Below are 27,559 nucleotides of genomic sequence, written 5' to 3'. Positions count from 1 at the left end.
AGGTTTCATCTCTTGAAGTGCCTTCTGAATATTCTGCAGGCACGTGGCTATGGTGTACTGCCGCCAGTACGCCTTCAAGTTAAAATCTTCATCCTCGTCATCTTGGGCAGCATCCACACACGCAACGAGGTCCACCAAGGTATTCTTTGTGTAGAGGGCCTTGAACGCCCTGATAACCCCCTGGTCCATCGGTTGAATTAATGACGTGGTGTTGGGTGGCAGGAACTCAACCTGAATGCCCTCATGCGACAGGTCAGTTGCGTGTCCACCAGCGTTATCCATAAGGAGAAGGATCTTGAATGGCAAGCCCTTCTCTAAGAGATATTTGCTGACTTGCGGGATAAAACACTGATGGAACCAGTTGGAGGTCAGCATCTTCGTAATCCATGCTTTTTGATTATGTATCCAGTACACGGGAAGGAGATTCTTATTTTTATTTTTCAAAGCGCGAGGATTTTTCGACTTATAAATAAGCCCCGGCTTTAACAAAAATCCAGCAGCATTGCCACACATCACGAGGGTAACGCGATCCTTGAATGCTTTAAAGCCAGAGGCTTTGGCTTCCTCTTTGAACAGGAAAGTTCGCGACGGCATTCTCTTCCAAAACAAGCCAGTCTCATCCATATTAAAGACTTGTTCCGGCTTGTATCCACCTTCGGCGATAATATTCTTGAACGTCTGGTTCACGTAAGTTTCAGCAGCGGCAGTGTCAGCGGAAGCAGACTCCCCATGCAGGGAAACGCTTTTCAGGGCGAAGCGTTTCTGAAACTTAGCGAACCATCCTTTGCTTGCGGAAAAACGTTTCTGAGGCTGGGAATCAGTGGATGTCCCTGGTTGAGGATCATCTGCATCATCATCATCTTCAGCATGGTTGCCGTCGTCGTCTTTAGGTTCCTTTGCAGCAAAATTCTCATATAAGCTCAAAGCCTTTGTTTGGATGGTGTTCGTATCCAACGCTATGTTCTTCTTCCGGCAGTCTGCAATCCACACAGCTAAAGCACCTTCCATGCGTACGATCGTTTTATTACGCGTTGTAACGACTCGCTTCGCTGATCTGCTAAAGGTGATTGCAGCCGCCTTTCTAATGTTCGCCTCGTCCTTCTTGATATAGCGAACAGTAGATTAGTTGATGCCAAAATGGCGGCCGGCGGCCGCGTAACTTCTACCATCTTTTAACATGTCGAGAAGCGTAACCTTCTCAGCTATCGTCATCATCCTTCGGTGGCGTTTAGGCTCACTACCCGCCTTAAGAGAAGCAGAACGCTTGGGAGCCATTACAGTAGGATTTACAGTAACAAAAAGTTCAACTTAAAAAAGTCGCACAGCACAGATTCACACACTTAAGAACGTCTACTCAGCGATACGCGGTAACAGAGAGTGGACGATCCAGCCCCGCGAGAACTTTGATGCTGTGGGTAGGAGATGCGGGCAAAACACCAATCACAGGCTAGATAACAAAACTTGAGTTCTGATTCGTCATCTATCAGCGCTTGAACCAATCACAACCCGTCTTACAGTACTATGATGCGTTGGTTACCTACTCATAGAAGATGCCCCGCGCATACCGAACGTACGAAGATTAAGTACAATACCGTAATAATAATAAATAATGATAATAATACTGTACAGTAATAATAATAATAATAATGATAATAATAATAACAATAATAATTTTATTAACAACAACAATAATAATAATAATACAGCTTTACGTACTATTTTACGCCTCTCTCTCTCTCTCTCTCTCTCTCTCTCTCTCTCTCTCTCTCTCTCTCTCGTACGCTTATTCGAAATGTGATTTTTGCAACAAAGAATATTATTGGATGCAGTACTGTACTACGTACGTATACATACAAAAGATTCATGGAAAAAAAGCACATCTATTACAGTACACACCATTCTAATATGGTATGACTGCATCTGATTTGCGTTTCATGTTCAATTTGATTTTACTACGTACTGTATACAGTACTGAATTATCGTATGATCACATTCTCTTTTCGTGTTTTATTTCTTTCTGTGCCGAATTATATATCATATGTAATGCAATGAACAATCAGTAAGAACAGATATTACTAATTACAGTATTAATGGAATTACAGGTAACAAAATATCGTATTTGGTTGTCTTCAGATTTCGCGGTATTTTCGAATTTTCCGGAAAATCCGTGATATGTATATATATATGGGTTATGGGAAAACCCCGCGAAGTGGTGAATCCGCGATTGTCGAACCGCGAAGTAGCGAGGGTTCACTGTACTTCTTCGCGATACCAGGGCGATACGTTTTCTCGTTCTCGATACCGGGACGATACCTTATCGAACGATGCTGCTTCTCGTTCTCGATGCCAAGACGATACCTCCTCCCGTTCACGTTACCAGCACGATACCTCCTCTCGTTCGCTTCGCCACGACGATACCTCCTCTCGTTCGCTTCGCCACGACGATACCTCCTCTCGTTCACGACGCCACGACAATACCGACCCTAGTTCTCGACGCCACGACGATACCGCCTCTCGTTCACGACGCCACGACGATACCGCCTCTCATTCTCGCCGCCACGACGATACCGCCTCTCGCTCTCGACGACAGAACGACTCTGCCTCTCGTTCTCGGTCCCAGGGCGATACCACCCTGCCTCTTCGGGACGATACTGCCTCTCGTCCCAAGGATTCTTCTAGCGCGGGACTCCAGGATGCAACCTGTCTTTTGCAGGATGATGCCTTTGATTTGCCCTTGTCGGGTTCTAAGGATCCTTCTTCTCTTTCGAAGGATATTGCAGATGTGGATCAGGACCTCGAGGATGTTTCTGATGACGATGATAATCCTGCCGACGCTGTGGGAGATTACAAAGTTCTCTCTCGCTCCCTTCTTGAACTTTTTGGAGAGGAATTCCAACCTGCTGCCCCTCAATCTCCTCAGTCCCAATTTAACAGAAAGAAGGCCAAGAAACAGTCGGCCTTCATCAAGATGAAGCTGTCTATCTCCGCAAAGAAGGCTCTCACGAAGATTGATGACTGGATGATGGAGCGGAGACAAACAGTTAAGACTTCCTTCTCGTTTCCACCAGCTCGTCTTGCTTCAAGAGCGGGTATGTGGTATGCAACTGGAGAACCTTTGGGTCTGGGAGTGCCTTCCTCCTCCAAGGATGACTTCTCTGGTTTAGTGGACTCTGCTAGAAGGCATGCTCTCAACTCAGCCAAGGTCATGTGGTCGATGTCGGAGCTGGATCATCTCGTCAAAGGTATTTTTAGAGCCTTTGAGGTTTTTAGTTTCCTAGACTGGTCGCTTGGGACACTTGCAAGGAAAACTGAACAGATGGAAGGATCTAGGGACCTTACCAGTATTATGTCCTGTATGGATAAGGCCCTAAGAGATGGGGCGAATGAGTTGGCTGCTCTGTTCTCAGCTGGGGTCCTAAAGAAGAGAGCTCTGCTTTGCTCTTTTGCTTCTAGGTCTGTTACCAATGCACAAAAGTCTGAGCTTCTTTACGCCCCCCCTCTCTTAACATCTTTTTCCCGAGTCCCTGGTTAATGACATTACGCGTTCTCTGGCCCAAAAAGCCACCCAAGACCTTTCATCTCGTTCTGCTCGTAAGCCCTTGGCAGCCCCTCCTTCTTTTTTGTAACGGGAGGAAAGGAGATTCCAGCAGCCCTTTCGGGGCAGGACTACTTCAAGACCAGATTTTAGAGGGAGAAGGCAAGAATCAGGACCAAGATCTACCAGGGGTTCTTTCAGACCTCGCTCCAGAAAATGAAGTTCGTCTCCTCCAGACAGTAGGCGCAAGACTGTCAGGTTTTTGGCAGTCTTGGAAGAGGAGAGGGGCGGACACCTGGTCCCTCTCAGTCATCAAGGAAGGATACAAGATCCCCTTTCTGAAAAAACCTCCTCTCGCAGATGCTCCGCTGGCTTTAGTAGCCCGGTACTCAGATCCGGGGAAACAGAAGGCCCTAGTAGACCTTGTCAACCAAATGCTAGACAAGGGGGCGATAGAACCGGTTCGGGATCTATCCTCCCCAGGCTTTTACAATCGCCTGTTTCTGGTCCCCAAGAACTCGGGCGGATAGAGACCCGTCCTGGATGTCAGCGCTCTCAACGTATTTGTGGAGAAGACAAAGTTCTCCATGGAGACGACTCAGTCGGTGCTGGCGTCAGTACGTCCAGGGGACTGGATGGTGTCCCTCGACTTGCAGGACGCATATTTCCATGTCCCCATCCATCCTACTTCGAGGAAGTACCTGAGATTTGTAATGGAGGGCAAGTGCTTCCAATTCAGAGCTCTTTGCTTCGGTCTCAGCACGGCTCCTCAAGTCTTCACCAGGGTAATGGCGAATGTGTCAGGTTGGCTGCATCAGGAGGGGATAAGGATATCCTTCTATCTGGACGATTGGCTGATTCGTTCACGATCGAGGGAGAAATGTCTGGAGGATTTACGGAAGACTTTTATGATGGCTCAAGATCTAGGCCTGGTCATCAACAGGGAGAAGTCTCAGATCAGACCGAATTAGACTACAGTGATACCTCTGGATACGAAAGTTTCTGCTTACGAAAAATTCAGGATGCGAAAAGTGATTAGAAGATTTTTATGCCCCAAGATACGGATAAAATTTCAGGATACGAAAACCTTACGAGATCCCAACTCTTCGCCGAGAGTAATTTTAAAAAGCGCGCGCCGCCTGACTTTGAACTTGGGTAGACTCACTTACAGCCTCCCGCTCACCCATTGGTTATCTCCTTACTCAGACGCTAGCTGACGCCATGAGATCCTGCTTTCCTATTGGTCGGCAACTATCCCAGCTTGCCTACGCACGGGCGTTCATCTCTCTCTCTCTCTTTTCGTTCCGACCGCGGTATCGTTAACAGACATTGTGTGCTTTCGCTTGTTTGACTTAGTGTTAATATACAGTACATTCGTACGCCACGTGTTATCGTTAATAAACATTCGTTACTGTTCACTGTACTGTATTAGTCTTTACTATACATAGACTGTATATAACGTTACGTAGTGTATTATATTACGTTTGCCTAACGCATTTTAGAAATGTGTTGAAAAGTAGGCAGAAACAAGCTTCAATGGATAGTTTCTTATTAAAGAGGCCAGCGGTATTAGTAGGCCAAAACGAAGGTGAAAGTGAAGAAAAGAAACAGAAAAGAGGAAGGGATGAAGAATTAGAAGGTGAAAGTAAAGAAAAGAAACAGAAAAAAGAAAGTGATGAAGAAGTAGAAGAGATTTAGAAAATAAGAAAAACGTAAAGTTATAAAAAAGCCAAAAAAAAAAAATTCAATTTCAAGTTTTATGTTACCGTTAAGTGTTAAAGTAATTTTTTCTTTCATTTTATAGTTTTCCATACGTAATGTTATGTGTTAATTATTTGTTCCATTTTTTTATTTCGTAAAGTTTAAGTGTTAATGTGTTAAGTGTGTAAATTACTGTACGTAGTCTGTCACTTGTTACGTAGTGTATTATATTACGTTTGCCTAACGCATTTTAGAAATGTGTTGAAAAGTAGGCAGAAACAAGCTTCAATGGATAGTTTCTTATTAAAGAGGCCAGCGGTATTAGTAGGCCAAGACGAAGGTGAAAGTGAAGAAAAGAAACAGAAAAGAGGAAGGGATGAAGAATTAGAAGGTGAAAGTAAAGAAAAGAAACAGAAAAAAGAAAGTGATGAAGAAGTAGAAGAGATTTAGAAAATAAGAAAAACGTAAAGTTATAAAAAAGCAAAAAAAAAAAAATTCAATTTTAAGTTTTATGTTACCGTTAAGTGTTAAAGTAATTTTTTCTTTCATTTTATAGTTTTCCATACGTAATGTTAAGTGTTAATTATTTCTTCCATTTTTTTATTTCGTAAAGTTTAAGTGTTAATGTGTTAAGTGTGTAAATTACTGTACGTAGTCTGTCACTTGTTACGTTTTCTGCCTTATGCCATCCTCCTCTGCCGCGACTTCGCTATCGGACATCGTCTCAATCAAAAGGTAAGTTTTAACTGTAACCTTTTTTTCAGAGTGTACAGGTATCAATCATTAATTTAGGTGTACGTACAGGTAACAATACACCTTCACTGATCTAAATGCTTTACGTACATACAGTACCGTAACTTTTATACAGTAGTAAAGAAAACGGACCGTTTTCTTTGGGCTTGGGGGGGATAACTTGGCTATAACTACATTATTGAATAATCTCATAGTGGTTTCTGAAATGGATTAGGCTGTTTTTAACGGTTGTGTTAATTATTGAATGATAGAAATGGCTGCATTGCATGTTTAGCGTGTTTATGAAAGAAAGGGTGACTTTTTATAAGGCTTGGAACGGATTAGGCTATTTACATGTAAAACACGACTCAGCATACGAAAATATCAGGATACGAAACCGCATCCTGAACGGATTAATTTCGTATCCTGAGGCATCACTGTATTCTCTATTTGGGGATAGTTCTGAATTCAGTTCTTTTTCGGGCTTCTCCCTCTCAGGAAATACAGACCAAGTGTCTCGTAAAAGTCAGAACTTTCCTGGACAAGAAGAGATGCACAGCGAAGGAGTGGATGAGTTTGCTGGGGACTCTATCCTCCCTCGAACAGTTTGTCTCTCTGGGGAGACTCCACCTAAGGCCTCTTCAGCACTTTCTTTCGAAGACGTGGAACAGAAAGATGCAGGAAGACTCCTTTTCCTTCCCCATTCCAATAGAAGTCAAGACTCTTCTGAAGTGGTGGCTGGACCCAACCTTGTTAGGGGAAGGGATCTCCTTACACAGGAAGAACCCAGACCTAGTGTTGTTTTCAGACGCATCAGAGTCAGGCTGGGGGGCAACACTAGGAAGCAAGGAGGTCTCAGGCTATTGGGAAGGAATTCAGCTGGGATGGCACATCAACAACAAGGAGCTGATGGCCATTTTTCTGGGGCTAAAGGCCTTCAAGGACTTGGTGTCTGGGAAGATTGTGGAGGTCAACTCAGACACCACCACAGCTCTTGCTTACATCAGGAAGCAAGGAGGGACTCACTCTCTGTCTCTCTTCGAGACAGCAAGAGAGCTTCTTCTTTGGGCGAAGGAGAACAGGATAAACCTGCTGACGAGGTTTGTTCAGGGACAGAAGAATGTGAGGGCGGACATGCTCAGCAGGAAAGGGCAGGTCCTTCCCACAGAATGGACCCTCAACCAACAGGTCTGTCAGAGTCTCTGGAGGCTGTGGGGGAGACCCCTCATCGATCTTTTCGCCTCCAACTTATCCAAGAGGATCCCCATCTATTGCTCCCTAGTTCCGGACAGAGAGGCAATAGCAGTAGACGCCTTTTTGATGGATTGGACGGGGATGGACACTTATGCTTTTCCCCCGTTCAAGATCATCAATCTGGTAGTCAGGAAATTCGCCCTCCTCGATTCGGGACGGATGATCCTGATAGCTCCGTTCTGGCCAATGAGGGAATGGTTCACGGAGGTGGTGGACTTGTTGATGGACTTTCCAAGAAGCCTCCCGGCAAGTCCAAATCTGCTCAGACAACCCCACTTCGAGAGATATCATCAAAACCCCCTCGCTCTCAATCTGACTGCCTTCAGACTATCGAGAAGCTCGTCAGATCGAGAGGCTTTTCAGCGCAAGCTGCGAAAGCTATCGCCAGAGCGAGGAGGGTCTCTTCGCAGAGGGTCTACCAGTCCAAGTGGGAGACTTTTAGGGCTTGGTGTAGGAAGCACAAGATTTCCTCATCCACTACCTCTGTGAGCCAGATTGCGGATTTCTTGTTGTACCTCAGACAGGACGCTAAGCTAGCTGTGTCCACTATCAAAGGGTACAAAAGTATGCTCTCTTCCGTCTGTCGGCATAGAGGCTTGGACTTGTCTCGCGATAAGGACTTACATGACCTCTTGAAGTCTTTTGAGACGACCAAGCAGACCCAGTTAAAGCCCCCTTCTTGGAACCTTGATGTGGTTCTTAAATTTCTGTGCACCAAGAGATTTGAGCCCATCTCACAGGCTCCCCTTAGGGAGGTTACCAAGAAGACCCTCTTTCTTTTGGCCTTAGCAACAGCTAAAAGGGTTAGTGAAGTCCATGCAATTGAAAAACAGGTAGGCTTCAATCTGAATGGGGCAGTTTGTGCCTTGAGATTAGACTTTCTCGCTAAGAACGAGAACCCTTCTAAGCCCTGGCCGAGGACCTTTGAGGTTTCTAACTTGACCAACCTAGTGGGTCAAGAGCAAGAGAGGCTGCTCTGTCCAGTACGAGCCCTCAAGACCTACTTGTCTCGCACGAAAAGTGTGAGAGGCTCTTCTAGCTCCCTGTGGTGTTCTGTGAAAGATCCTCAAAAGCCCCTTTCCAAGAACGCTTTGTCCTTTTTCCTGAGGGAAGTGATAAGAGAAGCGCATCTCTTGTGTGAGGAGGAACACTTCGGACGTTTAAAAGTGCAAGCTCACGAAGTGAGGGCCATTGCGACCTCGCTTGCTTACCGCAAGAACATGTCGCTCCGTCAAATTATGGATGTGACATTCTGGAGGAGCAACTCTGTGTTCGCCTCTCATTACCTCAGAGAGGTGAGGGTGGATTATGAGAAATGTTATACCTTGGGACCATATGTAGCTACGGCTTCTGTATTAGGCAAAGGAGTTACTACCTCCTCTCAACCTTAGTTTTGTTTACTTGTACATAGGTTGGTGTATTTTTTATTGGTTGTCTGAGGACTTCGACTTGTGTACAGTCACCTCAGTCTAGTTAGATAATTTTTATCTACTTTGCAAATGTTAGGTGGTTGGTTTGGTAAAGTTGCGGTTTTTTATTTTGGGCAATAGGTAGTCCTGAAGTCTAGTCAGATTGTTGGTCTCACCCCGTTGACAGACTCGATTGAGTGTTTTCAGCACTGCAGGTCACATCCTGGCTGACACTCCTAAGGGAAAGCGACTCAAGAGGCAGGAACCTTTGAAGTCAGCTACCTTAGCAGGTAAGGAATCAAGGTGTTTATTTATCCTACAACTTTTTTGGTTGTTTCCCCAACGATGTTACTGTCTATCACCCTCCTCCAAGTGTGTTAATCAGCTATGTATATATAACTGCCAGGTAAGTTCTATTCATAAAAATGGAGTTTGTTCCGTAACCGAAATACAAACCACGCTATTTACAAAGGGTTATTACTTTTAGCGTAGCTGAAATGGCGAGCCATTAGAATTTAACGAGGGTGTATTACCCCCGCGCTAGTTAGCGGGGGGGGGGGGGTAGGGGAGTGGTAGCTAGCTACCCCTCCTCCCCCTCACACACACGTGAATACTCACTTTAACTTTTGGCTCGGACTGTGACAGACGTCTCTGTTTTGGTCCTCGCTTGGCAGCCATTGTCTGTTTTGTCTTTACTTAATCGCTTACTTTTCTTTTACTCAATATATATGTAGACATGTTTTCATGTTTGTATATATATTTGAGTATAGAAATAAGTAAGTTTCCTTTTCAGATGTGTGTGTGTAGTGTACGATATCTACGTGGAGGCCTCGGCAGTTAGGCCACCACGGCGTATTTTATGGGTGGCGATCGAGTTTGACTTATGTCTTTCTCTCTCTCTCTCTCTTGAGGTCGTTCACCCTTTTACTACGTGTTACTACGCCCTTGTAGCCTAGCTTCCTTTCCGTGTGGGGGGTTGCTACGTCGTACGTTTGTATCAATTAGTTATGAATCTAATTGTAGTTGTTTTTTTGTTTTTTTCAGCTTGTAGAACGATTCCTTTCGGGGTTTTCGTTCTTTAGTGTTCATTCATTTTTAAATTACATAATTACATAGTTACATAATTATAATTGTTATAATTCTGTTTTGGTTACAGCTCTCCTTCCGCGAGTGTAAGTGGTTGTGAGGGCACGTGCCTGTTGTGTAATTCTTGTTCCTTTCCCTCGGGATTCCTCTTCGGAGCCTTCCCGGGGGAATGAATGTGTACTAATATTATTTGTTTTATTTTTTTACAGTTACCGATCTAGTTCGTTTCTGTAATATAGCAACGGTGTGAGCTGTCTGGTTGAGTCCTGGGCATTCGGCTGTTGCTGCCTCCCCCCTTGTATTTTCGTCAGGGGCGTGTCTCCTTCTACTGGTAGTACTCCCGTGTCGACGGACAGCTCTCCAGTTCATTTTAGAACAGTCAGGAGGCTTGCCTCCTTGGGCGGATAACTTTCCTTCCGAGGGAAGTTTTTCCTGTCCAGGCTTGAGTTTTTCCCCTTTTGGGGGGTTCTTCTCTTGCCTTTTTTTCGTGCGACTATGCTCTTGGTGCTGAGCGGTCGCACCTGCAGTTTCGCTCAAGGGGCTGGGCAACTGCAGGAGCTCCTCTTCGGAGGATTGCTCCTTTTAGGTCACTGGCTGACCAGTCTCTTCCACGAAGAGTTTCTCTTTCGTTCGCGAGAGAGTACACTCATAGAGACTCCTCTTCGGAGGTTTCTTCTGTTGCTGTTGGCCTCCCTCGCCGTAAGGCCCTCCGTCCGCCTCGTCGTAAGGGCCTCTCATCTCCCTATAAGGGTGCTTGAGGCGCCCTTTTGGATCTCTGTTTGCAGCCTACAACTCCTTTTTTCTCGATCTTCCGCCTTGGTGCAGATGGACAGCAGTCTGATCTCGTCTTCCGACGGGCAACGGTCTTCCCGACGGACAACGGTCTGCCCGACGGACAACGGTCTGCCCGACGGACAACGGTCTGCCCGACGGACATCAGTCTCCCGGCGGACAACGGTCTGCCCGACGGACAGCGGTCTTCCGACGGACATCAGTCTCCCGGCGGATGACGATCCCTTCGGGGCAAAGGGTTGCCTCCACGGGGGTTCTTCCCTTGCGTGTCAGGGTTTTCCTGCGCGCCCTGCTGTTCGTCAGCGCTTTCAAGATGATCTTCCCTGCGGTTCCTGTTACGTGCCCTGTGCGCCCACGTTCGCCCTCGCGATCTAGAACTTCGGTTCAGGTCGGGGTCAAGGACTCTTCTTCTTTGCGCAGGCTTCCACGCGTAGCCTTCTGCTCGTCAGCGATCATCAGCTCGTCAGCGATCATCAGCTCGCCAGCGATCATCAGCTCGCCAGCGATCATCAGCTCGCCAGCGATCATCAGCTCGTCAGCGATCATCAGCTCGCCAGCGATCTCCGGATCGCCCACGTGTGTTACAGCTGGCACGCCAACGTTCTCCAACACTTCTGAAGGAACATGGTTCGCCAGCTACTAGCTCACCTGCGCATGCTGATCGCCATCGCGCGACCCTCAACTGCGGATGCTGATCACCATCGCGCGACCCTCAACAGCGCATGCTGCTCGCCATCGCACAACCCTGCACGATCGCCCGCTTACGCATGCTGCTCCTCATCGCACAACCCTGAACGATCGCCCTCCTGCGGATGCTGATCACCATCGCACCCTTTCACGCGATCATTCACCTGCGCATGCTGCTCGCCATCGCACAACCCTGCACGATTGCCCGCTTACGCATGCTGCTCCTCATCGCACAACCCTGAACGATCGCCCTCCTGCGGATGCTGATCACCATCGCACCCTTTCACGCGATCTTTCACCTGCGCATGCTGCTCGCCATCGCACAACCATGCACGATCGCCCGCTTACGCATGCTGCTCCTCATCGCACAACCCTGAACGATCGCCCTCCTGCGGATGCTGATCACCATCGCACCCTTTCACACGATCATTCACCTGCGCATGCTGCTCGCCATCGCACAACCCTGCACGATTGCCCGCTTACGCATGCTGCTCCTCATCGCACAACCCTGAACGCTCGCCCTCTTGCGGATGCTGATCATCATCGCACCCTATCACGCGATCATTCACCTACACATGCTGCTCGCCATCGCTTACCATCACGGGGTCATTATCGCCAGCGATCTTCTTCACCTACGCGGCAGCACGATCCCTCGCCGTCACGCCATCGCTTGCGTTCGTCGCCTCGGACATGTGTTCATTTACCTGCCCACCCTCACGCCCACTCGCCTGCGCGCCCGCGCGATCGCTCGCCTGCGCGCCCGCGCGATCGCTCGCCTGCGCGCCCGCGCGATCGCTCGCCTGCGCGCCCCGCGCGATCGCTCGCCTGCGCGCCCGCGCGATCGCTCGCCTGCGCGCCCGCGCGCCCGCGCGATCGCTCGCCCGCGCGCCCGCGCGCCCGCGCGATCGCTCGCCCGCGCGCCCGCGCGCCCGCGCGATCGCTCGCCCGCGCGCCCGCGCGATCGCTCGCCCGCGCGCCCGCGCGATCGCTCGCCCGCGCGCCCGCGCGATCGCTCGCCCGCGCGCCCGCGCGATCGCTCGCCCGCGCGCCCGCGCGATCGCTCGCCCGCGCGCCCGCGCGATCGCTCGCCCGCGAGCCCGCGCGATCGCTCGCCTGCGCGCCTGCGCGACCGCTCGCCTGCGCGCCCGCGCGACCGTTCGCCTTTGCGCGACCGTAGTTCGCGGCGAATTCCACAGCCGGTGGTAGCAGCAGGGACGCGTGCTCCTAGACGGCACTCGGGATCACCTCCATCCAAGCACAGGTTGGTAGTGCAGGACGAAGACAGGTCAGTACAGCATTCCTCCCCACCTTCTTTTCAGGCAGGTACCGTCGGGTCCACTCCAAAGGATCGCCCGATCCCTTTCACCTTAGCGAGGATTTCGGACTCTGTGTCCTTGGAGCAGCAGACATGGTTTGGTCCGCTGGCACGGGCGTTAATGAGGGTTATGCGGCACGGGCATTAATGAGGGTTATGAAACCAGCACTCGCCGGCCAGGGTAACAAACCAGCGGCTGTCTCTCCTACGCTGAAGAGAAAGAGAGGAGTGGACTTCGTGGTGACTTCCCCCAGGGCGAAGTTGGTTCCCAAGAGGTCGGTCTCGAGGGTCCCCTCTCCTGCACGAGTACTCCCTCCTTCTCCCGCCCTGGAAGGATTTTTGGCGGGGGGGGCTTTCCGTTCAAGATTTCTCCATCAGACAAGGGGTGACTGCTTACCTCTTCCTCTGGGAGCTTACCGAGGTTTGGTTCAAGGAAGCTACAGGAAGATCAAGGGTACTTTCCTCCTCTCGAGCTCAGACACCTTGGCCTTTCGTCGTTAAGTATCTACTTGTGGACAAGCTCGATGTTGTACCATCTGGACGCGCTGACTGAAGGCTTCCTTCGGGTGTCTCATCTGTGGAGGTCGACGACCTCATACACCCTTCCATCCTTGAGAAGAGTTTTGTCTGTGCCCAAGGACAGAGACTTAGACAGCTGCTGTGCGGAGTAAATCGACTTCCGGTTTCACTCCTCCAAGGCGCTTTCTTCCAGACTCTGCAGGGCTCCAGCGCCCTTTTCTTTCAACCACGTCGGCCTAAGTTATCGGCTACGACAACTGGGACAAGGTGTCCAATTGCAGCTTCCTCCTGTCAGGAACAGATGGCACGGGAGACTCCCCCGGGGGGGCATAGTCCTAAAAGGAGTTCACGAACTCTAGGATTGCAGGTTTTTTCGCTGGGAGGATGCTTAAGGTTACTCATCCGAATGACAGCTTCCCGATGCCCATTCCCGCACAATCTCTGTGAGTAGCCAAGGATATCGCGCCTGCCGTCTCTGTCAGCGAATTCAGTGTCTCTGAACCTCTATGCCATAGCGTCAGCAGAGTTGCCCGGTTGGGCAGAATGATCCATACCTTAGGCGAAGGTCTTCCTTAGGATCATCGACGGCTTCACCCCCGGCCCCCTCAGTCGATCCTTTCTTGTAAGGAAGGATCTGAGAGGGGATGTCCATAGTCGACCTCTCAGCCCTGATCAAGTTTGTCGAACAAACTTCGGCCAGCGTAGACCAGCAGAATCGATCAGACTGGTAACGAGGCGACAGGACTCCTTTAACCCTGGATCGGAAGGACGGGTACTTTCAGTTTCCATTCCATCCATCTTCCAGGGTGCTCGTCGAATTCAGCCTAGACTGCAAGTATTCCTGCTTATGATGCAGTGTGGCTATCCCGCTGTGGCATAGCAGGTTTGTTTCCCCAGAGAACTCTCCCTGCCTTCCTCTTGGCCGCTCAGGTGCAGGCTTCCGCCTCCTCTGCTGTTTGGAGGGCTGGTCAACTCCGGTAGGCTCGGGTTTCGACCTTCTTCAGCGCCGGGACAAGCTTCCGGATGCTGACCATGAGTGTGGGCTCATGGTATTTTGCTTGGAGCCTTCTCTTCCTCTGCCTCAACATCTGGAGTATCTGGCCATGATATTGAGTCAACCGCCTTACCACATTGGAAACCCCGCTTCTCGTCCGTCCAGCGAGGTTAAGCAACGTCGGTACTTGGATGGGTGACCACCTGGGGACGCCAGATTCTGTTACCGCATCCTCCGAGCCTTCCTTTCGGTTGACTGTGGCAAGACTGAGGAGAGTCGCAGTACCTGTTCTCAGTTAAGCAGAGCTTTCAGCCCTACCTTGGAACGTTTCCTAGTTCTCCTTTCCTCATTGACCCGTCTATAGTCCGAACGGTCGCCTCAGGATAAGTTCCATGTGGGGCGATCCAAGTTCCGGTGGCTTCAGGCAATGTTTAACCGGACTCCCTGGCCCTATGGGACCAGCGGAACTATTAAACCTGCAATGGGTGTTGACCTATGGAGCCTCTTGATGGTAGTGGATATTCTCGTCCTTTCCCCACATTCTTGATGCGGTTCTCGGACTCGTCAAAGGAAAGGGGGGGGGGGGCATGTTCCGGTCCAGGCCTATGGTCAAGACCTGAAGGATACCTCTCCATCATTCAGGCAGGCTTAAGGGCCTTAGTCTGGCCCCTCTTCAGATCCTACAGCTCCTGCCAAGTCGCCCCGTTGCGCGTCGACTTCATTCTAACCAGCAGGGGACGCATTTTCACACCTTCACATCTTGCAGTAGAGATACCGGGATGATTGAGATTCTCTCAATTCCACCATCGGCTCTCTCATTCCAGGCAGGGGAATGTTTCTCTCAGACTATCCGAGCAGAGCCTCATAGAGAGAGTGTACCTAGGGGTCTTTGACCTTGGGTAACCAGCAAGTGCTGGTCTGGGGGACCTGATCGCGACACCTTGGAACCTCAAGCTTCCACTAGTCTTCCCCCCAGTCTCAGACCCCGAGACTCTGGCAAGATGCATTCCGGTGATGGTGGGACAAATTCGACGCCTGCGTCTTCCCTCCTTTTTCTCTGCGGACAATGGGTCTCAACAAAACCAGGTTGTCTGTCAACCTTTCAATGGGAGAGCTCCACTGGGACTATGCGCAGAACGGTTTCTGGACCCTCTGCTTCCCCTGACGGAACTCCCGGGAGAGCTTCTCCCACGGCGCAGACTACTCAAGCAACGACACTGCGACATCTCTCCCGAACCGGGGCGTCGCTTCGGCTTCATGCCTGGAGACACTACGCTTCCTCCTCTAGAAGAGACAACCCGCTACAGTCGCGGTACGGAGGTCCCGTCATCTGCGATAGTCATCCACAGGGGTCTCCCAGGCAAAGTGAAGAGTCTAAGGTGGTGGGTGCCGTGGGAGATATACCTCTTCCCGTGAGGCCTCTTCTCCAGCAATAACGGTCTTACTGCCTTTCGGCGGGAGGAAACTCCTTTCCGCTCTCGGCAATGAAGCTTGTCGCTCAGCCTTTCCCTGACCTTCAGGCTTAAAGGAATAACTTTTTCCTGCCCGGTGGATCTATCCTCGCTCATACGAAGCTACGATCGTCCCTGCCTTAGTCAGAGGAAGACCTCCAACTTGGAGCATGGCTCGGACTTTTAGTCCTTTAAGAGATCTTCTCAAGACCCTTTTACGACAGGCCTCGGATTGTATTCCGCCTTGGGTCTTCTGCTCACTCTGGCCACGGCCAGTGTGTAAACAATCTTCTTGGTCTCTTACTACTCCCCCCTTTCTAAGGAAGAGGGGAAGGCAACATTCAGGCTCGCTCCTGAGTTGTTGGCTAGACTCAGAATCTGAGGGTCCCGACCCTTCGGTCCGATTCATTCAAGATTTCGAGTCTCCATTCTGTGTGTGATGTCCCAAGACCTTCTCTTTCTTGCCAGTAAGGAATCGAGAGGTTAGCGCTGGGAACAGCCGATTTGGGAACACAAGGAGGACAGGGGGGGAGAGTCACCAGTATACCTCTTCAGCCCGGACTCGAGTACATTCATCTCGACCTGTCTTCAGACCCTCCCCCGTCACGTCGCCCTACAGCACGATGTTGGATACATCGCAACGTCCTCGCCTTCGAGTAATACTACTCTGTGACGCAGGTGCTACAAGCTGGAGTCTGGAAGCGTCTGATGACCTTCGCAGCCCGCTTCCTGCAGGGCGTGACCCACAGGAGTCTCGATACGTTTTCTATCGCTCTGTGGTGGCTACACAACAGCTGGTCTAACCTCAGGCTCCTTTTTGGACAGGTAGCAGAAGGTTGAGGGCATTGTTATCAGGTTTTAGTCTGCATGAACGAAAGAAGTATATCTGGCCCTTACTTCTTTCTTCATCATCCCCTCTACGGGGAAGCAGCATCCTGGTCTCTGCATAGCTGACCTCGAACCTCTGCAGGTAAACCATGCTTCCTTGTGTTCCGAGTATTGAGTCAATACTGTCGCGTCCCCCATACCCTGACGAGGTGGTATTGGGAACGTCCTAACCCAGAGTTCCTTCTGGAACTCCAGGTCAACTGCCTAAGACGGGTCACACTTCTTCCTTCACACACAAGCTTACGTAGGCCACATGGTTCCTTGCGGAACAAGGAACTTGTGAGGTGCAGGGACTCCTTTTCTCGAGTGCGACTCACTCGGATTCTGAGTCCCCGGGTAAAGCCAAAGCCAGTATGGCTGGGGACTTTCCACCCTTCCTAAGGGATAAGTCACCCTTTGTAAATAGCGTGGTTTGTATTTCGGTTACGGAACAAATGACAAATTCGAAGATAATTTGTATTTTTCCTAACCATACAAACCTTAGCTATTTACACATATTTGCCCGCCAGCCCTGTCCCCCAAGACAAGTCCTACCTCTAAGTGAAAGTGAGTATTCACGTGTGTGTGAGGGGTAGGAGGGGTAGCTAGCTACCACTCCCCTACCCCCCCGCTAACTAGCGCGGGGGTAATACACCCTCGTTAAATTCTAATGGCTCGCCATTTCAGCTACGCTAAAAGTAATAACCCTTTGTAAATAGCTAAGGTTTGTATGGTTAGGAAAATTACAAATTATCTTCGAATTTGTCATTATTATGATAAAACAAAGTTTTATGAATACTTACCTGGCAGTTATATATACATTCGAAGGCCCACCCACCTCCCCTCAGGAGACAGGTCGGGCATAGATGAACTGAAGAACAGAAAACGGGAATGATTCCTCCTACCACCCTTTAACGGGTGTTACCACCCAACCACCACAAGGCGGTTGCCTAGTTTTAGAAAAATTCTGCCGAAATAGAGATAATTAGCTATGTATATATAACTGCCAGGTAAGTATTCTTAAAACTTTGTTTTATCATAAAAACTCCATATTTACATTGGGTTTACCTTTTAGCGTAGCTGAAATGGCGAGCCATTAGAATTTAACGAGGGTGTATTACCCCCGCGCTAGTTAGCGGGGGAGTAGGGGAGTGGTAGCTAGCTACCCCTCCCCCCCTCACACACCGGTGAATGTTCCACTTTCACTTTTGGCTCGGACATGGACAGACGTCTCTGTCTTTGTCTTCGCTTGGCAGCCATTGTTTATGTTGTCTTTACTTAATCACTTACTTTTCTTTTACTCAATATATATGTAAACATTTTCTCATGTTTATGTATATATTTGAGTATAGAAATCATCAAGTTTCCTTTTCAGAGTTTGTGCTTGTGTGTGTAGTGTACGATATCTCCGTGGAGCCCCCGGCAGTTAGGCCACCATGGTGTAATTTCATGGGTCGCGATCGAGTTTGACTTCGGTCTTTCTCTCTTTCTCTCTTGAGGTCGTTCACCCTTTTACTACGTTACTTACACGCCTTTGTAGCTTCCTTCCCGTGTGGGGGGGTTGCTACGCCGTACGTTTTGTCTCAATTAGTTTATGAATCTAATTGTATTTGTTGATTCTTCAGCTTTGTAGAACGATTCCTTTCGGGGTTTTCGTTCTTTCTTTAGTGTTCATTCATTTTCAAATTACTTAATTACATAATTACAGAGTTACATAATTATAATTGTTATACTGTAATTCTGTATTGGTTACAGCTCTCTTTCCGTGAGTGTAAGTGGTTGTGAGGGCACGTGCCTGTTGTGTAATTCTTGTGTTCCTTTCCCTCAGGATTCCTCTTTGGAGCCTTCCCGGGGGAATGAATGTTAACTAATGATTTTGTTTTATTTTTTACAGTTACCGATCTAGTTCGTTTCTGTAATGTGACAACGGAGTGAGCTGTCTTGTTGAGCCCTGGGGTTTCGGCTGTTGCTGCCTCCCTTATAGATCTTCGTCAGGGGCGTGTCTCCTTCTTCTGGAAGTACTCCCGTGATGATTGACAGCTCTCCAGTTCATTTTGGAACACTCAGGAGGCTCGCCTCCTTGGGTGGGTAACTTTCCTTCCGAGGGAAGTTTTTCCTGTCCAGGCTTGAGTATTTCCTCCTTTGGGGGGTTCTTCTCTTGCCTTTTTTTCGTGCGACTATGCTCCAGTTCATTTTAGAACACTCAGGAGGCTCGCCTCCTTGGGTGGGTAACTTTCCTTCCAAGGGAAGTTTTTCCTGTCCAGGCTTGAGTTTTTCCTCCTTTGGGGGGTTCTTCTCTTGCCTTTTTTTCGTGCGACTATGCTCTTGGTGCTGAGCGGTCGCACCTGCAGTTATACTCAAGGGGCTGGGCAACTGCAGGAGCCCCTCTTCGGAGGATTGCTCCTTTTAGGTCACTGGCTGACCCGTCTCTTCTACGAAGTGTTTCTCCTTCGTTCGCGAGAGAGTACACTCATAGAGACTCCTCTTCGGAGGACTCTTCTGCTGTTGTTGCTGTTGGCCTCCTTCGCCGTAAGGCTCACCGTCCGCTACGTCGTAAGGGCCTCCCTTCTCCCTATAAGGGTACTAAGAGGCGCCTTTTTGAATCTCCGTATGCAGCCTACAACTCCTTCTTCTTGATCTTCGCCCCTGGTGCAGATGGACAGCAGTCTGACCTCGTCTTCCGACGGGCAACGGTCTTCCCGACAGACAACGGTCTTCCGACGGACAACGGTCTTCCGACGGACATCGGTCTTCCGACGGACATCAGTCTCCCGACGGATAACGATCCCTTCGGGGCAAAGGGTTGCCTCCCACGGGGGTTCTTCCCTTGCGTGTCAGGGTTCCCCTGCGCGCCCTTCTGCTGTATTCTCTCCTGCTCAGTGTTAGCGCACAGGCGCTCTCCTGCTCAGTGTTAGCGCACAGGCGCTCTCCTGCTCAGTGTTAGCGCACAGGCGCTCTCCTGCTCAGTGTTAGCGCACAGGCGCTCTCCTGCTCAGTGTTAGCGCACAGGCGCTCTCCTGCTCAGTGTTAGCGCACAGGCGCTCTCCTGCTCATCAGCGCTTTCCTGATCGCTAGCGCTCTCCTGTTCGCCAGCGCTCTCCTGTTCGCCAGCGCTCTCCTGTTCGTCAGCGCTCTCATGATGATCATCTCTGCTGTTCCTGTTGGTTCCTGTTACGTGCCCTGTGCGCCCTCGTTCGCCCTCGCGATCTATAACTTCGGTTCAGGTCTTGGACAAGGACTCTTCTTTTACGCACAGGCTTCCACACCTTGCCTTCTGCTCGCCAGCGACCATAGACGCGTCAACGTTCGCCTGCTCGTCAGCGATCTCCTATGCGTCAACGATCGCCACCGATCTGCCACGCATGTCAGTTCCCATGGACACCATCAGTAGCGATCTAGCGTTCGCCTGCTGTGGACCATGATCTCCGGTAGCTGAGTCTTGCCGTAGATCTTCCTCCTGCTCGCCAGCGCTCACCTTTACTTCTGTCCCTCTGTGCGCCAGCTTTCTTCGATCGCCAGCGCACATCTGCGAGCCCTTTTCTGCCACGCACCAATGGGCGCCAACGGTTTTTTCTAACCGTCTAGGATCGCCTGATTAACAGCTTGCTTCAGTGCTCACCTTCCTGATGCACCTGCGCGCCATCTGTTAGCGCGATGCACGCTAACCATCACCTGCGCGCCATCTGTTAGCGCAATGCACGCTAACCATCACCTGCGCGCTAGCATTTTGTTAACGTGCCGTCGCTTGCCGACGCGCCATCGCTTGCCGACGCGCCATCGCTTGCCGACGCGCCATCGCTTGCCGACGCGCCATCGCTTGCCGACGCGCCATCGCTTGCCGACGCGCCATCGCTTGCCGACGCGCCATCGCTTGCCGACGTGCCATCGCTTGCCAACGAGCCTTCACTCGCCTACGGGCTATTGTTCGCCAGAACGCGCCATCGCCCGCCTACTCGTCATCGGTCTCCTGACCGCCTGCGCTCACCCGCGCGCCCACGTACCTGCGCGTCCACGTGCCCGCGCGACCGTACGCCCACGTGCCTGCACACCTACGCTCATGCGCGACCGCGCACATGCTCTCCAATATTCGCCCGCGCGCAAACCAACGGTATTCCATCGCGCGGGCGGACGGTGTTCCGTCGCGCGGACCGACGGTGTTCCGTCGCGCGGACCGACGGTGTCCCGTCGCGCGGACCGACGGTGTCCCGTCGCGCGGTCCGACGGTGTCCCGTCGCGCGGACCGACGTTGTCCCGTCGCGCGGACCGACGGTGTCCCGTCGCGCGGACCGACGGTGTCCCGTCGCGCGGACCGACGGTGTCCCGTCGCGCGGACCGACGGTGTCCCGTCGCGCGGACCGACGGTGTCCCGTCGCGCGGACCGACGGTGTCCCGTCGCGCGGACCGACGGTGTCCCGTCGCGCGGACCGACGGTGTCCCGTCGCGCGGACCGACGGTGTCCCGTCGCGCGGACCGACGGTGTCCCGTCGCGCGGACCGACGGTGTCCCGTCGCGCGGACCGACGGTGTCCCGTCGCGCGGACCGACGGTGTCCCGTCGCGCGGACCGACGGTGTTCCGTCGCGCGAACGTCGGCCTAATTCTTGCATTATCCATTGCTCGCCTATGGGTTATCGCTCGCCGACCACCAGCTCTCGCCCTTCCTACCACGCTCGCCCTCCTTCTGCGCTCCTTCGCGCACCTCCTTTTGCGTTCCTGCGTGCCTGCGCATGGGCGCTTCCACGTTCGCCCACGCGCAAACCATTGATTTACCATCGCGCGAGCGCCAAGGCGATTGCGTCCGCGATTCCTGTTGAGGTTTCGCAGCATGGCCAGCCTGGCGAGTCTTCTGGAGCGTATTTCCAGAACACGGCCTCACCCCGTAAACGCAGAGCATGGCACATGCAAGAGTAGGAAGAATCTTCAGGGAGGTCTGAGCAACATTCTTCTTTCCAGAACCTGGGTTAGCCCTTCCCCGTCATTCCCTGGAAGGGTTTTTCCGGGGAGCTTTTCTCATGGCCGCTCGGGAGCAGGCTGCCGCCTCCTTCGCCTTTTGGAGGTCTGGTCAACTCAGGTAGGCTCGGGTTCGACCTTCTTCAACGCCGGGACAAGCTTCAGGATCCTTACCATGAGTGGGGGTTCATGGTAGTTTGCTAGGAGCCTTCTCTTCTTCGGCCCCAACATCTGGAGTATCTAGCCATGATATTGAGTCAACAGCCTTACCACGTTGGAAACCCCGCTTCTCGTCCCTCCAGCGAGGTTAAGCAACGTCGGGTCTGGTTGGTACTTGGATGGGTGACCGCCTGGGGACGCCAGATTCTGTTGCCACCTCCTCCGAGCCTTCCCTTCAGTTGACTGTGGCAAGGCTGAGGTGAATCGCAGTACCTGTTTTCAGTCGGGCAGAGCTTTCAGCCCTACCTTGGAACGTTTCCTAGGTCTCTTTCCTCATTGACCCGTCTAAAGTTCCGAATGGTTGCCTCAGGATAAGTTCCCTGTGGGGCGGCCAAAGTTCCGGTGGTTTCAAAGCAACGATTAACCGGACTTTCTGGCCCCTATGGGACCAGCGGGACGATTAGACCTGCAATGGGTGTTGACCTATGGAACCTCTTGATGGTAGTGGATATTCTCGTCCTTTCCCCACATTTTTTATGCTGTTCTCGGACTCGTCAAAGAAAAGGGGGGGGGGGGGCATGTTCTGGTCCAGGCCTATGGTCAGGACCTGAAGGATACCTCTCCATCATTCAGGCAGGCTTAGGGGCCGTAGTCTGGCCCCTCTACAGATCCTACAGCTCCTGCCGAGTCGCTCCGTGCGCGACGACTTCATGGTACTGGCGTGTTCTAACCAGCAAGGGATGCATTTTCATACCTTCGCATCTTGCAGTAGAGATACTGAGATGATTCGAGATCCTCTCAATACCACCATCGGCTCGCTCATTCCGTCAGAGGAATGTTCTCTCCGACTATCCGAGCAGAGCCTCGTAGAGAGAGTGTACCTGGGGTCTTTGGCCTTGAGTAACCAGCAAGTCCTGGTCTGGGGGACCTGATCGCGACAGCTTGGAACCTCAAGCTTCCGCTGTTCTTCCCCCCGTCTCAGACCCCGAGACTCTGGCAAGATGCATTCCGGTGATGGTGGGACAACATTGACGCCTGCGTCTTCCCTCCTTTGTTGTCTGTTGAGAATGGGTCTCAACAATACCAGGTTGTCTGTCAACCTTTCAATGGCCCTGAGAGCTCCACTGGGAATATACGCAGAACAGTTTCCGGACCCTCTGCTTCCCCTGATGGAACTCCCGGGAAAGCTTCTCCCACGGCACAGGCTACTCAAACAACCACACTGCAACATCTTTCACGAGCCGGGACGTCGCTTCGGCTTCATGCCTGGAGACACTACGCCTCCTCCTCAAGAAGAGACAACCCGCTACAGTCGCGGGACGGAGGTCGCGTCATCTGCGATAGTCATCCGCAGGGGTCTTCCAGGCGAAGTGGAGAGTCTTCGGTGGTTGGTGTCGTGGGAGATATACCTCTTCCCTTGAGGCCTCTTCCCCAGCAATAATGAACTTAATGCCTTTCGGCGGGAGGAAACTCCTTTCCGCTCTCGGCAATGAAGCCTGTCGCTCAGCCTTTCTCTGACCTTCAGGCTTAAAGGAATAACTTTTTCCTTCCCGCTGGACCTTTCCTTGCTCATGCGAAGCTGCGAACATCCCTGCCCTAGTCGGAGTTAGACCTCCAACATGGAACATGGCTCGGACTTTTTAGTCCCTTAAGAGATCTTCTCAAGACCCTTTACGTCAGGCCTCTGATCGTATTCCGTCTTGGGGCTCCTGCTCACTCTGGCCGCGGCCAGTGTGTAAGCAATCTTCTTGGTCTCGTACAACTCCGCCCTTTCTAAGGAATGGGGGAAGGCAACATTCAGGTTCGCTCCTGAGTTGTTGGCTAGACTCAGAATCTTGGGGTCCCGGCCCTTCGGTCCAATTCCTTCAAGATTTCGAGTCACCATTCTGTATCTGATGTCCCAAAACCTTCTCCTTCTTGTCAGTAAAGGAATCGAGGGGTTAGCTTTGGGAACAGCTGCAGTTTGTCCTCACGTGCAGCCGGTCTGGGAGCACAAGAAGGACATGGGGGAGAGTCACCAGTATACCTCTTCAGCTCGGACTCAAGGACATTCATCTCGACCTGACTCCAGACCCTCCCCCGTCACGTCGCCCTACAGCACGATGTCGGATACATCGCAACGTCCCTCGCCTTCGAGTAATACTACTCTGTGACGCAGGTGCTACAAGCTGGAGTCTGGAAGCGTCTAATGACCTTCGCAGCCCTCTTCCTGCAGGGCGTGAGCCACAGGAGTTTCGATACGTTTCTATCGCTCTGTGGTGGCTACACAGCAGCTGGTCTAACCTCAGGCTCCTTTTTGGACAGGTAGCAGAAGGTTGAGGGCATTGTTATCAGGTTTTAGTCTGCATGAACGAAAGAAGTATGTCTGGCCCTTACTTCTTTCTTCATCGTCCCCTCTACTGGGAAGTAGCATCCTGGTCTCTACATAGCTGACCTCGAACCTTTGCAGGTAAACCATGCTTCCTTGTGTTCCGAGTATTGAGTCAATACTGTCGCGTCCCCCATACCCTGACGAGGTGGTATTGGGAACGTCCTAACCCAGAGTTCCTTCTGGAACTCCAGGTCAACTTCCTAGGACGGGTCACACTTCTTCCTTCACACACAAGCTTATGTAGGCCACACGGTTCCTTGCGGAGCAAGGAACTTGTGAGGTGCAGGGACTCCTTTTCTCGAGTGCGACTCACTCGGATTCTGAGTCCCCGGGTAAAGCCGAAGCCAGTATGGCTTGGGACTTTTAACCCTTCCTAAGGGGTAAGTCACCCAATGTAAATAGCGTGGTTTGTATTTCGGTTATGGAACAAATGACAAATTCGAAGATAATTTGTATTTTTCCTAACCATACAAACCTTAGCTATTTACATATATTTGCCCGCCAGCCCTGTCCCCCAAGACAAGTCCTACCTCTAAGTGAAAGTGGAGCATTCACCGGGGTGTGAGGAGGGGAGGGATAGCTAGCTACCACTCCCCTACCCCCCTGCTAACTAGCGCGGGGGTAATACACCTTCGTTAAATTCTAATGGCTCGCCATTTCAGCTACGCTAAAAGGTAAACCCAATGTAAATAGCTAAGGTTTGTAATGTTAGGAAAAATACAAATTATCTTCGAATTTGTCATGTTGATGGAGTGGTGAGAGAGGTGAATGCTCGAGTGCCTGGACGAGGATTAAAACTGGTAGGCGAGAATGATCATGAATGGGAGGTAAATCAGTTGTTGTTTGCGGATGATACTGTACTGGTAGCAGACACAGAAGAGAAGCTTGACCGACTAGTGACAGAATTTGGAAGGGTGTGTGAGAGAAGGAAGTTGAGAGTTAATGTGGGTAAGAGTAGGGTTATGAGATGTACGAGAAGGGAAGGTGGTGCAAGGTTGAATGTCATGTTGAATGGAGAGTTACTTGAGGAGGTGGATCAGTTTAAGTACTTGGGGTCTGTTGTTGCAGCAAATGGTGGAGTGGAAGCAGATGTACGTCAGAGAGTGAATGAAGGTTGCAAAGTGTTGGGGGCAGTTAAGGGAGTAGTAAAAAATAGAGGGTTGGGCATGAATGTAAAGAGAGTTCTATATGAGAAAGTGATTGTACTAACTGTGATGTATGGATCGGAGTTGTGGGGAATGAAAGTGATGAAGAGACAGAAATTGAATGTGTTTGAGATGAAGTGTCTAAGGAATATGGCTGGAGTATCTCGAGTAGATAGGGTTAGGAACGAAGTGGTGAGAGTGAGAATGGGTGTAAGAAATGAGTTGGCAGCTAGAGCGGATATGAATGTGTTGAGGTGGTTTGGCCATGTTGAGAGAATGGAAAATGGCTGTCTGCTAAAGAAGGTGATGAATGCAAGAGTTGATGGGAGAAGTACAAGAGGAAGGCCAAGGTTTGGGTGGATGGATGGTGTGAAGAAAGCTCTGGGTGATAGGAGGATAGATGTGAGAGGCAAGAGAGCGTGCTAGAAATAGGAAAGAATGGCGAGCGATTGTGACGCAGTTCCGGTAGGCCCTGCTGCTTCCTCCGGTGCCTTAGATGACCGCGGAGGTAGCAGCAGTAGGGGATTCAGCATTATGAAGCTTCATCTGTGGTGGATAATGTGGGAGGTTGGGCTCTGGCACCCTAGCAGTACCAGCTGAACTCGGCTGAGTCCCTGGTTAGGCTGGAGGAACGTAGAGAGTAGAGGTCCCCTTTTTGTTTTGTTTCATTGTTGATGTCGGCTACCCCCCAAAATTGGGGGAAGTGTCTTTGGTATATGTATGATGTATGTTAACCATCTAGTTTTTCGTTTGCCTAATGTGCCAACGAAGCAGAGCTGTCCTGTTTGGGCCTGAGGAGTCTGCTGTTGCTGCCTCCTCTCTAGGCCTTCGTCATGGGCGTGTTCCCTTCTCCTACAAGTTCTCCCGTGACAACTGTCAGCTCCTTAGTTCATCTTAGAACGCTCAGGAGGTTCGCCTCCATGGGTGGGTAACTTCCCTTCCGAGGGAGGTTCCCTTCCCAGGTTCGAGTTTTTTTCCCCTTCCTCGGGCGGTTATGCTCTTGGTGCTGAGAGACCGCTTTTGTAACCATGCTCTTGGGGCTGAGCGGTCGCACTTGCAGCTACGCTCAAGGGGCTGAGAAGCTCTAGGGGCGAGAGAGAGGACACTCATAGAGACTCCTCTTCGGAGGACTCCCCATTCTGTTGTTGTTGCTGATGTTGCTGAAGGCTCAGTTCCCCCCTCCGAACATTCTTCGAGGGGGCAGCTGAGTCCAACGGTCTCTCCTGCGAGTGCTTCTCCCCCTCGGGGGAGTTCACTAACAGAGACTCCTCTTCGGAGGACTGATGATGGTGCTACTGTCCGTGGTCGTCTTCATCTTCACTCCGTAGAGGGTCCTCCTCGCCGAGAGCAGTCCGTTGCTGCTACATCGCTTGAACTATCGGCAGATCGTTCGCGATCTCCGACGCCTTCCAGACCTTGTCTTCCATCTCCGTTCCTGGACGCAGATGCGCAGTGGGCGCCAACGCACCCTGTTCCAATGGGCACCGGTCCCTTCGGGGCAAAGGGCTTACAGTAGCTCTCAATGTGAGTAAGTCCCTTAAGTACCAGGTTTTACCTCTGCAACCACATTCTCCTGCGCGCAGTAGTGCGCAATCTCTCTCCTGCTGTGGACCAGACTTCTGCTGAATCAACTCTCCAGCGATCTCCTGTAGCTGAGTCTCGCTGTAGACCTTCTGTGCGCCAGCACCCTTTAGCTCGCCAGCGCACATTTGCGCTTCTGAGACCTTCTGTGCGCCATGTTCCTGCTACGCGCATGCACGCCAACGGTCTCCTGAACGCCCACGATCGCCTACTCGCCAGCGCACATCTGCGAGCCCTTTCCTGATGTGCGCAATGCGCGCCAACGTTTGCCCATGAGCCCACGATCTTCGGATCTGGGCGCAGGCAAGGAGATTGTTCCTTCGCCAAACGCCCACGATCGCCTGCTCGCCAGTGCACATTTGCACGCCCTTTCCTGATGTGCGCCATGCGCGCCAACGTTCGCCCTCGCGCACACTATCTCCGGATCTGGGCGCAGGCAAGGAGATTATTCCTTCGCCTCCTCGCCGACGATCACCTGCGCTCCTTCAGAGCTCGCCCACGCGCAAGCCATCGCCTGCGCACCATCACCGGTGCGCACTTCAAGACTTGATCGAGTCTGCGCGCCCGCGCCCACGTGAAGTCTCCTGTGCCCGCCCACGAGCGTTCGCCCTTGCGCGCAACCTCAACATCTGGTTCTGCACTCTTGCTGATATCTTCTGGCCGCGCAACGGCGCGCCAATGATCTCCTGCGCGCCAGCGATCTCCTAAGCGCCCGCGCGATTCTTCGCCTGCGCGCAAGCGTTTTTCAACGCACCAACGCGCCCACGCTTCAGATCGCCGTAGGTCTCCTACGCGCCCACGCGTTAACTCTGCTGTACGCGATCGGTGGCTACGCGCCATCGTTCGCCAATGCGCCATCGCCCGCCAACGCGCCATCGCCCGCCAACGAGCCGTCGCCCACCAACGAGCCATCGCTCGCCAATGAGCCATCGCTCGCCAAAACGCGCCATCGCTCGCCAACGCGCCATCGCTCGCCTATGTGCCATCGGTCTCCCGGCCGCCAGCACTCACCC

The 27,559-nt window shown here is 51.5% G+C and overlaps 1 protein-coding gene and 1 pseudogene across 8 annotated transcripts in view; both read left to right on the top strand.

Annotated features, from left to right (window-relative positions):
• The window catches only part of LOC137641352 (protein GOLM2-like), a 756,580-nt gene that overhangs the window by 45,084 nt on the left and 683,937 nt on the right, over positions 1-27,559 (top strand). The window lies entirely within an intron of this gene.
• On the top strand, positions 21,547-21,665 carry LOC137641746 (5S ribosomal RNA; annotated as a pseudogene).

This window comes from Palaemon carinicauda, chromosome 5 (genome assembly GCF_036898095.1).
Source record: "Palaemon carinicauda isolate YSFRI2023 chromosome 5, ASM3689809v2, whole genome shotgun sequence".
Classification (NCBI taxonomy): domain Eukaryota; kingdom Metazoa; phylum Arthropoda; class Malacostraca; order Decapoda; family Palaemonidae; genus Palaemon; species Palaemon carinicauda.
Note: the sequence above shows the minus strand (reverse complement) of the source record. Positions and strands in the feature narration are given on the sequence as shown.